At 41.4% G+C, this 16,464-nt stretch overlaps 1 long non-coding RNA gene across 1 annotated transcript; it reads left to right on the top strand.

Moving 5' to 3' along the window:
- The first annotated feature begins 8,272 nt into the window (after positions 1-8,272).
- Positions 8,273-8,875, top strand: LOC122765290. The gene is made up of 3 exons (XR_006359954.1): positions 8,273-8,494; positions 8,563-8,678; positions 8,769-8,875. It is a non-coding gene; the product is annotated as an uncharacterized LOC122765290 (long non-coding RNA).
- Positions 8,876-16,464: the final 7,589 nt, after the last annotated feature.

The following is a 16,464-nucleotide window of genomic DNA, read 5'->3' as shown; positions in this document are numbered from 1 at the left end:
ACAGGGGACATTTTTGGTTATGATTGGCAGGAGTTTTGACCCAGCAACCTACCTCTCCAGAGGCGACCACACTGCCCACTCGGCCCTTCTTGTAAGTGTGCCACCTGTCCAGGGTGTGCTGGATTGGGTCCAGTTCATTCCACTACCCTATGGATGGATGGATTGAAACCATGATTTACTGTATCCCTTAAGACATAAACTGTATTTTGTCTGTCAGACAACTCGTAAAAAAAGAAAAGAAAATGAAAGTCCACCATACTCCAGTGTTTCAAAGCACTGTTTTCATTTTAGTCAGGACAATGCAGCTATTCTCGTAACAGAAACCCTTATTTTCTTGATTCACCATTGTTTTTTTTTCTGAAACTAAGCAATCAACTGCAGAAGAAATTGGTATATTCATATTCAATACTTTATTTTAATAACTTTATATAACTTTCTTCACTATGTTTTCTACCACATCATGTTGTGTGTGTAACACTGAGCACAAAGAATTTATTTACTGGTAATGTTACGTTGTTACTTCGTACACGGTGATAAAGAATCATGAAGCTTGAGTCAGCTTTCCTACACCAGCATGTGCATAGGTGTTTGAGTATAATTACAGATTACTTCTAATACAGAGTTGAAACGTTCATTTGGACGTAGGTCGTTTTAATTTGGAAACACTGTTTTCAGATGATACAGTTGCAGTGTGAAAATAGCCTCTGGAAAGCTCCACAGTTAACGTGCCACAATTGTCTACTGAGGCCAGTTTGAGTTGTAGATTTGGCCAACATAATAATAATGCCTGTGTTAAATCAGTTTGCTGGTGATGAAGGTATTGTTTTTGAAGACAAGGACATTTTTAAATGGCATCTGTGGTCAAAATGTAAATGTTGTGATTCCACACCAGAGTCACGATCACTGGGGGAGGCTTGAAGCTGGAATCTCTATTATTTTAACTATGTTATGTAGATTTGTTATGTGCCTTTCCTATTCTTATCACCCCCCCAAAAGAAATCTATTGTGCAGCTACTTTACTTTCTGAGATTAACTTTTTGGTTGACACTAGAAATGACAGCACAACACTCAACATTTTAAAGTAGGAGTTCCAGATAACGTTCATATTTACATGCGTACAGTGGGGACTTGATAATTGCCCCAGCGCAGAACAGTTTGCATGTGGGTCCAGGTTCTACCATCTTTCTTAAATTACAGACAAATACATCAATTTGTTATCAGTGGAAACAGCCGCTCAATAGCTGCTTGTAAAATGGTAATAAGCTACGAGGATCTGTAGAAAATGGCGACAAGACAAATCCTCCTCTTCTACGAAAGTCTTTTTAGAAACCATGACCAGGTCTCGCACAGCCACTATCTTTACCTACATCAGAAAATGAATAGCTGCTCTACATATAAAGGAGTCCCTCCTTTCACCAGTACTCCTTCACACTGCATTGTTGAACAAAGCATAGCCCGCAGCAACACACATGATTTTCTTTATTCTTCACGAGTTCGCAGGGAACAACACAACACAACAGCATCTAATAATAATGTTCATGCCAAGGAAGTTGGTTAATTTGTGTGCATATCAGAGTCAGCCTTCCTTTTCTGATAAAGAGAACATGATGTACTGGTGGAGCCCAGATTTCCTTGATGATATCACACTCACACACACACACACACACACGCAAACACACCCTTAACTGAAGGTGGTAGTAAGGAGCTAATAGCTTCTCTAAGGATGTGGTCCAGCCTAATTTGCATCATGCTAATCCCCTGTGGTGATTGTACCTACAAGAGAACACTGTTAATGTAAAGTGTGCATCTGTGAACTTGTGGAAAAATACTCAGTGTTTGTTGGGGTGTCTGTGGGATAGAGAGACATTAAAGTATTCTGTTATGTAGAGAGAGAGAGAGAAGGAGCGAGGGGAGAAGATGCATTTCAGTTCTACTAATGTCTTTGATATCAACCACTGTGACTTACTGTGAAATGCCCAAATTATTCTTTTCGTCTTTTATTCATAACCTGAGGGACATGCCAACTTACCCTCTCACCACTTTGCTCCTAGTCAAACTCAATCTCTCTCTCTCTCTCTCTCTCTCTCTCTGTCTCTCTCTCTCTCTGCTCCTCATTCTTTCATTTTTTTATCTCATCGTTCCCATGTGTGATACCTCAGTAAGCGTATGCATCCAAGAGTGATTGCCTATTACCATAAAATACTGTACATGATGCAGTAATGCTGTCCTAAGAACATTAGCATGTATGTTTTTTTCTTTATAATGATTACCAGTAATTATGCACTGATGTTACTGATAATGACTATCTACTAAAGAGTTGTTACAATATCAAAGGCAGTTAGCTACATTAACTTAGATTTTACTCTTATAATACCTTAAAGCGGATGGTGGTGAAACCCTTTACTTATAATGCATGTTAAATATATCTATATTCTGACAGCTATCACAGAGTGGTCAGTGACATAGGTCTCTCAGTCTCAAAGGTTTGATAGTTTGTGAGATTGAGCTGTTTGTCAGTGAATACATGCCCCTTCTCACCAAACACATTCATTAGGTGATGTAGTGATAAGAGAGGGGGATGCTAAAGTCATGTTACTGGCCTGTGCACCCCCAAGGCCTTAAGAGGATATGCAAAGCAGGCTGTGTGGTTCCCTGACTGTCACTGGACCAAGTCGGCAGACTCTTTACGTACATGGGAAAGCAAACAGAGTAAGATTTGAAGTTGGATTTGAAGTTGTCTGGGACTTCCTTCCTTCCTTCAGAGCTCCACCTCTGGTTCCCCTGTTTTTGCTGCAGCCTTGGTACAAGGTTTTTTACCCAGCCTTGCAGTTGTTGAAACAAACTGAACTTTTGTAATCTTGGCTTGAACTTTTTGAATAATAATGTAGTTGTTGTTCTTGTGGATGCTTACTAGCAGTGGTGATATATTTTTGTCCTCTATCGGAGCTTTTACCTCGTTCTCACTCTACTTCTGACCACGAGCCATTTCTCCCGGGTATCGTTCTACATGTGCATATGATCTGGTTGTGTTTTCCCACAATGCCCTGCATTGTAGTCTGGTTTGGTTGCGCATTCACACCTCACCAAACGAACGAGCTAGGGTTTGATTAACAAGGGCAGATATGGTTGCACCCTTAGTTTCAAAAACGGATTTGTATATACACCACGGTAGGTTATTTTGTTTTCTGTTATATGTAGATGGGGTTTCCATTTCACTGATTTTCTCACTTAGATAGATAGATAGATAGATAGATAGATAGATAGATAGATAGATAGATAGATAGATAGATAGATAGATAACATTCCCATCTGTGCACCCCGACCCAGTGTTTTGGAATTGCTGCAAGTGTGTACCCATGTAAATAACTTTGTAAGTATACAGTGCATTTTAAAATTATTCACTCACATTCTAAAATGTATACTCTTGTCCATGTCACAGTCTCCATGTGAGTCACTTCATTTAGAAAATGTGTGTTTTTGAAAATGACTTTGCTCTGAAGGACTGCACACTAGTGAGTCTTTAGCGCCGTTAGAGTAGTCAAGCCATATGTTGCCCATAAACTGTATTAAAAATAAAGTATAGCCGCAGGTTGACACATGAGTTTACCTCATTGGTTTGCTCTGAAAGACGCCATGCTGTAGAAACGGGGTGGAAATTGATGAGTCCATCCAGGGTTTTATGTTTAGGTCACTGCCCATTGGCGGTAGAGACATAAATATTGGGAGGTCCAAGGAAGGGATTTACATGCACTAACACGAACAGACACCTGGACACCTGCAACAACAACAAAGAAGTCAAACAAAGAAGATTGTGCTAATACACAACACAGAGGGATAATTACTTGATGCTCCGTTCAGGATGCCATTATATATTCTGAGATAATAAATCATCTTGACCACCTAAACCTCTCCAAACTCTCCATAATATCTTCTGGCTATGTCCCGCTATTGACGCAAAAAGTCCAACAAAGATATTGTTAGCTGTTTTCTTTGTTCAGTGCCACAAGATCCTGCAGTAAAATACCCCTCTATGTGCTCAAATGTTACTGCAGAAATACTAATCCAGTTTCTACATGTTTAATTACTTACGTTCATTTGTAGTTTGTGAAAAATAAGTGACAGGAGTCACAAGGTGAATGTGAGGAGTCACTGGATGATTACTGGAAGCAAAAGAAAGGAAGACAACACTGTGTTCTGGTACATATATTTGAGTTCATATTTTGTGCTAATGACTCTGCACAACTTGACTCCTTTTGACCTTGAACAGTTATTTACATTAAAAATAAAAGTTTAGTCTTTAATAGAATAATTTAGATATCTAAAGTGCGAAAAAGGACGCAGATTTAATACGCAGAGGAAATATAAGTATATTTAACAATAAGTTTGACTTTATATGTGTATGTGTTTATATTTAAATCTATTTAAAAATGTACCTCGATCATACACACCAAGGCCTAATATACTTATATATAGAACCTTCTTCTATAAGTTTGTTATTTAATTTGACATTTGGATGTGAAAACAACAATGACATGGTCATCTTGTGCAAACGGCGAGTGACATGATAAACAAATGTTGCAGATAAATCATGCTGCCACCAACTCGATTTTCCAATTTCCCCTTTTTAATGGCGAATACAGACTAGCACCACCTGCTGGTGTGCAAGATAATTTTCCCTCACACATGTGCAGAGCATTTGTGCCGTTTGCTCATTAACTGTAGTCAATGCAGTCCGTGTGAGTGTATCTGTTTTTCAACTGCGATCATCAGGGGGTACGTGCCCCAAGCTTTAGTCAAAATATGTGTTAAATAGCTCTTTATTCAGACAGCTATCACTGATGTAGAGCAGTGGTTCCCAAACCTTCTTTTAAAGATGGCAAATCACAATATACAGCGACTTATAGCCCCTTCAACACCTTATATCATTTTGAATTGGACACAAGCTCCCCTGAAAGCCTACTTTGAGACACTGAGGGGGAGCTCTGAAACATCGATTATTTTGTCAGTGTCTCCACTAACAAACCTAACGCTATTCCTGCTGTTGCTACCCATGCATGGCGGCTCTGCACTCAACTCACCTACATTTTAAAGCCCACATAGACCGGAAGCTCCAATTAACGCTGCGTTTGTGTGTGTATTGGCATCATTACCTCGTTTATGAAACCCTAAAGTTTCAGAACAAACAGTTCTGCCACTGCTGAGAGAATAGTGTTGTAATGTTTTCCTGGGCTCTGCGAAGCGGATCGGCACTTCCTTAATTTGATGTCGTCATCAGAAATCCTCACCACTGTAGCGCCTCCTGGTGCACTAGTCCGGGCACATCCGGTTGCGTACATTCAACCACAGAAGAAGAAGAACTACTCTCTTTGTAGCTGCTGAGATGCAGAGCATCCACCGTGCCAGAAGGGGGAGCTGTGTATCTGAGAGCTGGCCCATCTATTACGTCACTTCCAGGTACCTGGCCAATCACAGGACAGTGGGAAAGCTCTCGTTGGCTGGCCAATCACAACACAGTCCACGTTCTGGGGGTGTGATTTTGATCTGAAACAGCACGGCTGACGAGAGCGTCAGTGAGGAGATATTTTGATCGGCTCGTTTGCAGCGATTAGGATGTTTTTAATCATGAAAACAAGTTACTATATGTAAGTAGACCTCCATAACTAACAAATATGTGCGATACAAGCATTCGATGTCACCTTTAATGTTCCCTCTTGAACTTCTCTTCACCAAGTTGGGCAGCGTTGTTTGTTGAGGGTTGGCCACGCTGACAGACACACAGGCACCTACTCACTTGTGGTTGTGACATTATGGAAATGACAGGAGAGTGATGTGATGTGTGCAAAAACCTGTCTTTATCATTATCTGTGAACATGTGCCTGCCTTAAACCAAACCCATTCATAAAGTGATGTAGGAAGAAGAAGACTGCTAACTACAGTAATGGACAGTAAGTTAGCCTCAAGATGACATCACTAACAGCAGCTTTAATATTTCATTGGGAAATGAATGTTGAATTCATATTCACCATTGCAATTATGATTCAAATCAACACATTGACTTTCTCTTCTGTTGTGTGGTTGAATAGCTTCCCAACAGAGAGCATAAATTCCTTTGTTTGCAACAACCAAGTGAATCAAACTTGTGTAAATGTCAACTCTCTGTTGTTGACTGGGATCAATAGAGGCAGGCGTTTGAGGCATTTGGTCTTTTCAAGGCCTCAGTTAAATTCAATAAAATTCACACTGAGTTCCTGAGCAATTGCTATTGATAGCTACTAAGAGCCTGAGCTTGCACACACTCCTCTGTTGATTTGTTGTTATAGAAGTGCATCAAATAACACTGTTAGTTCAATATGTAAGGTCGTGTTTTTTTTCTGAATGTTGAATGTGAAGAAGAATGGATTGTTGCTTTGTAAATCAGGTTCCCTTATTTTTGGCCATGTCTCCACAATGGTCACAGTAGGAAAGACACACAAAAGCCTCTTAATTATAGAACAAAATCTTGATTGTGAAGGTTCAAAATTGAAGTATTTCTAAAGGTTTTTACTGGAAAAACACTCACATATTTCTAATAATTGCGAGACTGATTAAATGTCACGGCATGGTTTACACAGTGATATTTGATGAATTTTGAAAGGTGATTAAAACAAAGATTACAACTTTTTAGTTACTGTGTGGGAGGCTGGTTAATGTACTTGTTGTCATTTCATGTATTGATCTTAAATGTCATTGGAAAGATGGCATTTGAAGATGAAAGCATACTTGCGTTCAAAAATACCGCATCCAAATGAAACCACATCAACCTTTTTCTGCAGTTACAGAAGCATTGGCTACATCACAAGCAGCCCGTTTCCCCCAAAGCTTCACCTGATTAAGCCAACAAGTTGTTTGTTCATTTTCCAACTGTCCTAGCTTTCCTCTGCAGGGTCACATAACATCACACAGGCGGCAATGACAGGTGCATTACCCAGAATTCCTAACTCACCTTGTTTTGTGCCTCTGTGTCCCCTCTGTGATGAATGCGTTGAAGCAAAAATATGTATGTGTCATTAAACTTCCAGCTGCATGGATGGACCTCAGCCCTTTAGCAGTGTGACTCTTCACATATACAATAATTAGAGGGGGTTGTCATGTCACTCTGCCCACACTGCTGTCTCTGCTGTCCACAGCCTCAACAAGCAGTGACCGCACACTCTAAGATCTCACATTCAGGAGATGGTGTTCCATCTGTTTGAAACAAATGGCGTGAATAGGAAGATGCCATATTAGGCATTAAAATGTATAAATTCCAAAGTACAAAGGTCCATTTTAATAACAGACTGCCGATGGTTCTGACACCATCTCCCTCCTTTCATTGTCAACAAAAGCTAACTGTTTGATGCGGCACCTCAAACTTTTCAGTTCAATTACGCTGCAGTGTATTCAGCTCTGCAATCACTCTTTTCAACTAACATGATGCATCTGAAGAGTGAGATGCTGTAGCAGCTAATGTAGCCTCATGCTTCAAGCAGCAATGCAGGCAAGGTAAGCGAATGATCAAATTAACTTCTAAAGAAGCGGAGACAGTGGCACTGTCTAAAAGACGGGAGGCGGAGTTGGAGGTGCAGAAGAAGACTTTCGTTGAGAGTGACCAGGATGGACAGGATTGGAAATGTGCATATTCGAGGGACAGCTCACGTTTGAAAGGTTTGGAAATAAGGTAAGAGAGGTAAGGTTGAGAAAGAAGAAGAAGTGGCACTTCTAAAGATGTGTCACTATGACATCTAAATAATGAGACTCAACTCCCAATTACATCAGGGAACTATGGAGGCCTTCACAGTTTGTCCTTTTGGGCTGCTGTAGAAACATGGCAGTGGAAGATTACATCCTCCATTAAGCACATACAATGGCACAGCCTTAGGAGGTCACAAGCCAGTGTCTTTTTGAGGTCCCAAGCCCGGATAAATGCAGAGGGTTGCGTCAGGAAGGGCATCCGGCGTAAAAGTTGTGCCAAAATATACCAATATACCTTGTTGTACCAACTATGACTTCCATACTGGATTGTTCGAGGCCCGGGTTAACAACGACCGCCATTGGTGCCGATAACCTACAGGGTAACAGTGGAAATTGGGCTACTGTGGGTCGAAGTCGAAGGAGGAGAGGGGGAAGGCGGGTTCAGAAACGGAGAGAAAAGAGGGAAGGCAAGAGTCTGGGACTGAGAGTAGAGACTTTGAATATTGGGACGATGACGGGAAAAGCTAGAGAGTTGATTGACATGATGCGAATGTAACCGGGTGGTTATTGGCTGTATAAATGTATATATTGTATTTCCCTTCTGTGTCTTTTAGTTATGTTGCAGCAGGTCTGGCGATTGCAGCAGGTGTGTGTCACGCCCCTTACCGGCACCTGTAGTGCAGCCGCGTCATGGGCTGCTAATGCAGACCTGTTCATATAGTCCCGTGGTTGTTCAGTCTCTCTCTCTCCTCTGCCAAGTATGTGCCATGTGTTCGCTCTCCAGGTATGTAGTGCAGCCTCAGAATCGCTGAAAATGTGATAAGGTGTAGTGCTGACAATGTTCTGCCGTAGGTTGGCGTGTATGCCGTGATGGTGTGTGTGTGTCCCCTTCCGGTTAGCCACCGCTGCCGCCGCTAGCTTCTGACGGCTTCATTATTTATTGGTGCAGGCTACAGCCCGCCATGCAGGTAAACAGTGCCACAAGCCTTACATTATTGTGTCTGCTAATGTAGCTTATATGTATTTATTTACATCTGGCTGTGTCTCTTTGTTTCAAGCCTGCCTGGCGTTAGGTTGCTGTTGTTGCCCTGCCTTGCCTCTTGCCTTTATCTCCACGTTTTGTTTCTTTTTGTTGCCTTGCTCATAGTTGCTCTGCCCTCGTCAGTTAGACACTCGTTTTAAAGTAGTGTACTGTAGTTCAAGACTGACTGACCGCGACTCCTTAGTGGGGGGGTGGGAAGTAGCACAGCTTTGAGGACCTGCAAAAGTTATGCATGTAGCATTATGGGTTTTGTTTTCTTTTGTGTTGATTTGAGTTTGTTTGATATTTTGTTTGGTTTCTTTTCTCTTTGTTTGCTGTGCAGGACCTCAGCTTAGTTATCTCCTCAGTCTCAACTTAAGCTGAGTCTGTGGTACAGATTAATATTGTGCTCTTTGGAAATAAAAATAACTATAATTGTTTAAAGTTAGTTATTAATCCCCTTAGGGAAAGTATTCCTCTGCATTTTGACCCATCCTAGAATTAGGAGCAGTGGGCTGCCACACTGAGTGGCGCCCGGGGAGCATTGGGGGTTGGGTACCTTGCTCAGGGGTACCCCAGCCCTTTTTGGCCGGGTGGGGATTTGAACCGGCGACCCTCCGGTTACAAGTCAAGTTCCCTTTCCCCTTGGCCACAGGCTGTTTTTACAGTAGATAAGTAACTTAAATAAATTAATGTTTCCATTTGTGACTAAATAAAACTTGTTAAACTTTCTATAAACCGTGCCTGTATTCATTTGTGTACCGACCTGTGCTCTGAGAAAGTAAAGTTTGAAAAAGAGTAAATTCTTTAGGTGCAAGTCCTAAGGTGGCGTTGTTGGTGTAACTCCCTAGATCATCCTTTTGTTTATCGCCCCCACCACACAGAGAAGGAAGGTGGATATACTGTGTGTCCAGGAGACCAGGTGGAAAGGTAGCTTAGCTTAGGTGCAGGTTCTAAGTTGTACTACTATGGTATTGATAGGAAGAGAAATGGAGTAGGGGTTATCCTAATGGAGGAGTTTGGACTTCAATGGACATGTTGGTGCAGGAAATAGAGGTGATGAAGAAGTGATGGGCAGGTTTGGTATCCAGGACAGGAACACAGAGGGACAGATGATGGTAGACTTTGCAAAAGGGATGGAAATGGCTGTAGTGAATACTTTTTTCCAGAAGAGGCATGAGCATAGGGTAACTTATAAGAGTGGAGGTAGGAGCACACAGGTAGACTACATCTTGTATAGACGATGTAATGTGAAGGAGATCAGTGACTGCAAAGTAGTGGTGGATGAGAGTGTGGCAAGTCAGCATAGGATGGTGGTTTGCAGGATGAATCTGTTGACAAGGAAGATGAAGAGGACAAAGGCAGAACAAAGGACACAGTGGTGGAAGCTAAAAAGAGAGGACTGTTCTGTGGCTTTCAGGGAGGAGCTGAGAACTACAGCTAATGTAATCAGGGAGACAGGTCGGAGAGTACTTGGTGTGTCATCTGGAAGGAAAGCAGATAAGGAGACTTGGTGGTGGAATGGGGAAGTGCAGGAGTATATAAAGAGAAAGAGCTTAGCAAAGAAGTGGGACACTGAGAAGACTGAAGAGAGCAGACAGGAGTACAGGGAGATGCAGCACAAGGTAAAGGTAGAGGTGGCAAAGGCCAAACAAAGGGCGTATGATGACTTGTATGCTAGGTTGGAAAGTAAGGAGGGAGAGAATGATTTATACAGGGAGATAGAGACGGGAAAGGCATCCAGCAGGTTCGGGTGATTAAGGATAGAGAGGGACATGTGTTGACAGGTGCCACAGAAGTAATGGGAAGATGGAAAGATTACTTTGAAGAGCTAATGAATGAGGAAAATTTGCAAAGTGTGTAGAAGAGGTGACTATTGTGAACCATGAACCGGAGACGCATAGTCATATGAATACATAAATGTAAATACATGTGGTGAAAAGCTACTCATTTGTCGCTATCTAAGGTAAGGTCAGAGAGGCCAGAATGAGATGGTTTGGTCATGTACAGAGGAGGGATAGTGAGTATATTGGTAGAAGGATGCTGGGGTTGGAACTGCCAGGCAGGAGGTCTAGAGGAAGACCAAAGAGAAGGTTTATGGATGTAGTGAAAGAGGACATGAAGTTAGTTGGTGTGAGAGAGGTGGATACAGAGAACAGGGTGAGATGGAGGAGGTTGATTCGCTGTGGCGACCCTTGAAGGGAGCAGCCGAAAGGAAAAGAAGAAGAAGAAGAAGAATGGCATATTTCCACCGACTCTACTCGCCTCGCCTTGCCACGGCACGGTTTAAGTAGCGTTTCCACTAGCATAGTACCTGTTCCAGTGAGGTTCCAAGCGTGCTAGTAGAAGGTACTATGCAATAATTGGTCAGACTGCCAGCCACTGACTGGCCAGAGTGCTGTCACAGGAAGAGACGTCCCACTCACAAATCAAGCCGAACAGCGCCGAACTGTAGATCACTTAAAACTACAATCCTAGTAGTTGTTGTTAATCCCCAACAACTACCAGGGAATCCTCTATATTTAACAGGAGTCTTTTAAAGTGAAGTGGTGTATTTAGGGACAGCGCCTGCGGTCGTGAGCGGCATCACAGACCGCTGCCTCTGTAGTCTGTGGAGTAGGAGGCTGTACTCCGGAGACGTGTGGACAGAAATCAAGCCGAACAGTGCCAAATTGTAGATAAGTTAAAACTACTTAACAATACTAAAAATGTGGGTCAATATCCGACAACTACAGAAGTCTGGTGTAAAGTCACTAGTCACTTGTGTGTGTGTGTGTGTGTTTGTCGCATATAAAACAAAGTCACCACAGTTTCACTCAGCCGTGCAGTGATGACTCCGCCCACGTTAACTAGGTACTTTTTTGTAGTGGAGATGCAACCTAATCGTGCCATGAGGCGAGACGAGGCGAGTAGAGCCGGTGGCAATATGCCATAATAGGTATTTTCTAAAGCTACAGAAGCTACAGAGGATTTTTCATTAATTCAGCTGTTGTGTGTGAGGAGGAGATGCATCAGAGACACATCGCATGGTGGTCACAATGAGTCTCTGACCACCTTCAGAAGTGGTTTGGCAGATTGGATAACAATCCCTATTTTATTAAATTCTTTCCAATAAATCCTCCTTCACGTTACATGCTGCAGCTTTAACAAGAATAAAGAAAATACTTTTTGCTTTTTAGAGTATGACATCTCAGGGTAGATGACATGACCTTTTGACATAAGGTCAGGAATAGAAACGAGCATATTCGAGGGACAGCTCAGGTTGAATGATTTGGAAATATAGTAAGAGAGTCAAGGTTGAGATGGTTTGGTCATGTGCAGAGGAGGGATAATGATTATATTTGACAAAGGATGTTGAAGATGGAGTTACCAGGCAGGAGTTAAAGAGGAAGACCACAGAGTAGGTTCATGGATGTTATGAAGGACGACGTGAGGAAAGTTGGCGTAGAAGAAGAGGACACAAGGGAGAGGGCAAGATGGAGGAAGATGATCCACTGTGGCAACCCTTAAAGAGAGAAGCTGAAAGAAGAAGTTGAACATTTCTCAACTTCTGCTGCATGCAACAGACCCACAGGGCAGTTTGAAGCTGCTTCATTCAAAGTGAAGGAGAAATATTTCACTTGACCCCTCCACCATGCCTGTGTGATTTGGCCATAACAGGATTGAAACACTGACTATGCTGTCTAAGGAAACTACACTAACCTGATGGTGTTTTCAAAATGCCAGCACTTTGAGTTGAAGGTTCATCTGGACAACATGTCATGGTGTAACCTCTAAGCTGTCGTCTCCTCTCCAGCGCTCTCTGCAGGGTATGGCCTTAAAACCTCCGTCAGGTGCGGCCTGACCTATGTGGTTGGACAGTTGGTGAGGCTGACAGTATCTGAGACCTGTGCCACAACAATCCCTGCTCTGTCTTACCCCTAAACCCCCGACACATCTACAGTAGGGCATCACTTGTTTATCGCATCTGTGGCCATATGACATGACCAAACAGTGATGCTTACAAACAGCATCTTTCACAAATTTTCCGTCATGATTGCAACACTTTTACATAACAACATACATAACATACATATACCGTGTGTTTTTGGCATGTTTAAATATAAATAATAAGTGTGCTTTTAAGTGTTTTTGTTCTTTTACTTCAGGACTCTCACAAAAAAACTTGAAAACCGAAAAAAAACAAACATGACACAAAGCAACAGCAACAAATTAATATTTGCCAAGTGTTTATATAATACAGTGAATCTCCATGCAGGTCAGACTCAGCCAGATGCTCATGAATACAGTTGTAACTTATAAACCTTCAGCAAGGGAAGTTATGTGTGGTGAAGTTTTAGAAAGCTCAAGGTCACTTCCTGTTTATTTGCGTTTGGTCACATACTGGCTGTCAAACGATTTGCTATACCTTGCTGACCCCTCTGTTCTGGCTGGCATACCAACATGACAGTTACTGTTTTTCATTTTGTATTTGTTTGAATCATCATTTTGTTTTTCGGACCTCTAAACTGTTGTGCTTAACTTAATATGCAGCTCTCCTTGGACTGTTGTCGACTTATTAGACAAGGTTACTTTGCAAAGGAAAGTGATAGAAACCGTTAATGTTTAATGAAATAATTTCCATAATTAACTACAAACATTACATTTAAGGCATCAATTAGAATTAGCATATTTCACACCACGTCCTCAAAATGTTTTTTATTTTAGCTGGTGCAGGCATTGCAAAATCAAACTGAAACTTTTGTCTTTTATCACAGTGGAAATGCAAAGCATGAGAGATGGTAGATGTGTAGTACTGTAATTAGCTTTGAACTCTTTCAAAGCCCTAATGTCCAGTCCTTCCTCAAAAACACTCATAATGTAACACAAATACTTGAAATGATAAACTGGAAGAACAGCTGTTCATGACAACCATGTGGCCCACTTTTATTGATCTAAGAGGAATTTTCATATACTGCACTTGAGGGCTGTTTACCCAGATATTGGTGAGTTTAGGCAAATAACTAATTTAACAGCTTATACTCGACCTTGGAGGTCCGCAATATAATTTGGGATGTTTTAATTACAGGTGAGACTAAACTGTGGAAATGTGTGACCATTTGTATTGATGATGCAGCGGCAATGAAGGGCTGAAAGGGTGAGGTTATTGCATGGATGAAGTTTGTCAACCTGAACATTGCTTCTACACATAGCAGGAGGCAGATATTCACTTTATTATGAGTGCACATGTTCCTGTTGAAATGTCCATTGTAAAAAGGCTGATCAAGGCTGCTTTGATTTCTCCTTTGCACCCAAAAATAATATTTAAGGAACAAAATATATTTTCATTCACACTGTGAGCTGCTTTTAAAAGAGCAGTAGGTAACTTGTCTGTTATATTCAAACCAATGTCAAATTAGTTCAAACAATGCTGATTAAGTCGATCAGCTCCACACGACTCTCTCTGTGTCTCTCAGTCATGGTGGTGTTTTATATCCTGTGTCACCCAGCGACAGTCCTGTGCTGCTGTGATTTCTTTTATACCAAGACAGATGGAGGCAACAGCAACATTGTGCTAGGAAAGTGAGATGGCTGCGTATGACTGAAAACACAAAGAAGCGGCCACAAAAGGTTTTAGAAGTGAAAAACCTGGTCATAGTTTGACGGAAATAATTAACATATTGCTACATTGTATCTGTTCATGTCACTTAACAAAGGCAGAATAATAACATCAAAATAAGCACCAAAAGCTACACACTAGTAGGCTAACTGTAATTTGACACTTTTTTGAAAAAAGTTTATTTCCATGCACAAATTGGCTGATTATAGAGAGGGGGGGGGGCTGGAATAATTTGACAAGTTCCTGAAGTTTCACTGGGGTTCAGAGAAAGAGATTTGTGCTTTTGTACGGCATCTTGTCTCTGGTGGAAATGCAGCCAATCAGTGAGAATGACAAATGAGGAAAAGGCCTGTGTTTTAAAGGAACGATGCTTAATTACATTCAAAGCTGCCATTTAGAGTCCACTGTCCTGCCTGAATGTTGGCAGACCTCAGTACAATGTGTTGACTGCATCCTTCCTTTTTCTGTCTGGATTTGTTTTTCTTTGCCCATTTCAGGGTTATGCACCTTCTGCTGAACACATTATAATTTCCACAGTAATCAGTCTGATCTCCTTTTTGTGGCAGAGCTTTAATCAAACATCTCATAGCCTCTACCAGCCAGAAATGTGTTATTCTGACTGAAACACAAAAAGCATGCAATTACTCCCAGAGGATCTGTCCCTCCTCTCCGCTACAGCTGCAGAAAAGAGGGTGCTATTCCAAACACATCCTCCTCCTTTCTCTTCTCTTTCCTTTCTACTGTGTGCTGGAAAATAAGATCAACCAGCCAGCCCAGACCATAATGAGAGAGGACGTTGAGATGTTTTTTTTTTTTGTTTGGTTTTTTTCAACTTACAAACACAATGTAGAATCCCTCAGGTTACTGCTCTTTCCTATATGGAAACATCAGCTCATGGTGAAATGTGCCATTTGTGAGGGGAAAACATTGTAGATGCCTTTTATTTGATGTGTAATTAAATGTCAACAGCCGCAATTTAAGCAAAGTGATATGTCTTTATTCATTTTCCATTCACAGAAAATGTGTTGCGGTAGGTATAAATCCATAAAGCTGTTTTCATGTTTATACCTCTCCCAATAGTCGAAATTTAATCAATTTAATCAGTAATCTGTAGAGATTACACTATCTAATAAATGTATACTACCTATAACTGGAACACAGCATGTGAAAATGAGCTCACTGTAAAAACATTTTCTCCAACCTAAATTCTGCTCCTCTAAAGCATGTCCTCATTTCTTACAACACTAAAATACAGTGGGGAACAGGACCAGGCAGATGGAAACAAACTACCTGGCAAAACGTGTGAAATTTAAACCTCTTTGGTGCACTCATACAACCAAAGACACATGTTTATGGAGTTTGTAGGCAAACTATTTATCATAGGTCGCTGGTCTTAAACAGATTATCAGTATTAATGAGGTTCTCTTTGAATGTTTAGGAACCCTGGGCAAACAGCTTTCTTTTTGCTATTAATAATCAGAGAGGATTTAGCTTTTCTCAAGCAACCATGTAGCAGCTTTGACACTAAAAGTCCAATTAGGAGGTATTTTGCTTGCTTGTTGCATGATGAAGACAAAAACACAAATGCACCATTAGTAGTATTGTACATTATTATTATAAGTCAAAGTCATACAACTATACAATAGTTTTCTAGCCATGCAGTGCTTATTAATAACAGCAATATTTCTCATGGCAAGTGGGTTGTTCTAAGCATCCTGAAGAAAAGCAGTCTTTACAAATAGAGGAAGTTATAAATGGCAGTTCAGAAGAAGAATATTTATTTAACTTAATTTAAATAAATGTACGTTTGGTGGATACCCTGCCTTTTGTATTATGTCAGCTGGAATTGGCACCAGCGTCTACTCACCACCCAGCCCTGGACTCTGTGTTCTGGCCGGGCCAGTGCAGATTAGTGGCCCTGTTAAGGGTCCTTCTACAGGTGCTCTGTGGAGAGCATCCTCACCCACATCTTGGTGTGGTTCAGGAGCAGCTCTCAGGCTGACAAGAAGGCTCTGGAAAGAGTCAGAAAGTCAGCACAGGGAACCATAGGAGTGCAGCTGTCCTCTCTGTCAGACATCTACGACACCAGGTGTCTGCACAGAGCCACCGGCATCACCTGTGACAGCTCACACCC

Source organism: Solea senegalensis, linkage group LG2 (assembly GCF_019176455.1).
Source record: "Solea senegalensis isolate Sse05_10M linkage group LG2, IFAPA_SoseM_1, whole genome shotgun sequence".
NCBI lineage: Eukaryota > Metazoa > Chordata > Actinopteri > Pleuronectiformes > Soleidae > Solea > Solea senegalensis.
The sequence above is the reverse complement of the archived record's forward strand: the minus strand, read 5'-3'. Positions and strand labels throughout refer to the sequence as shown.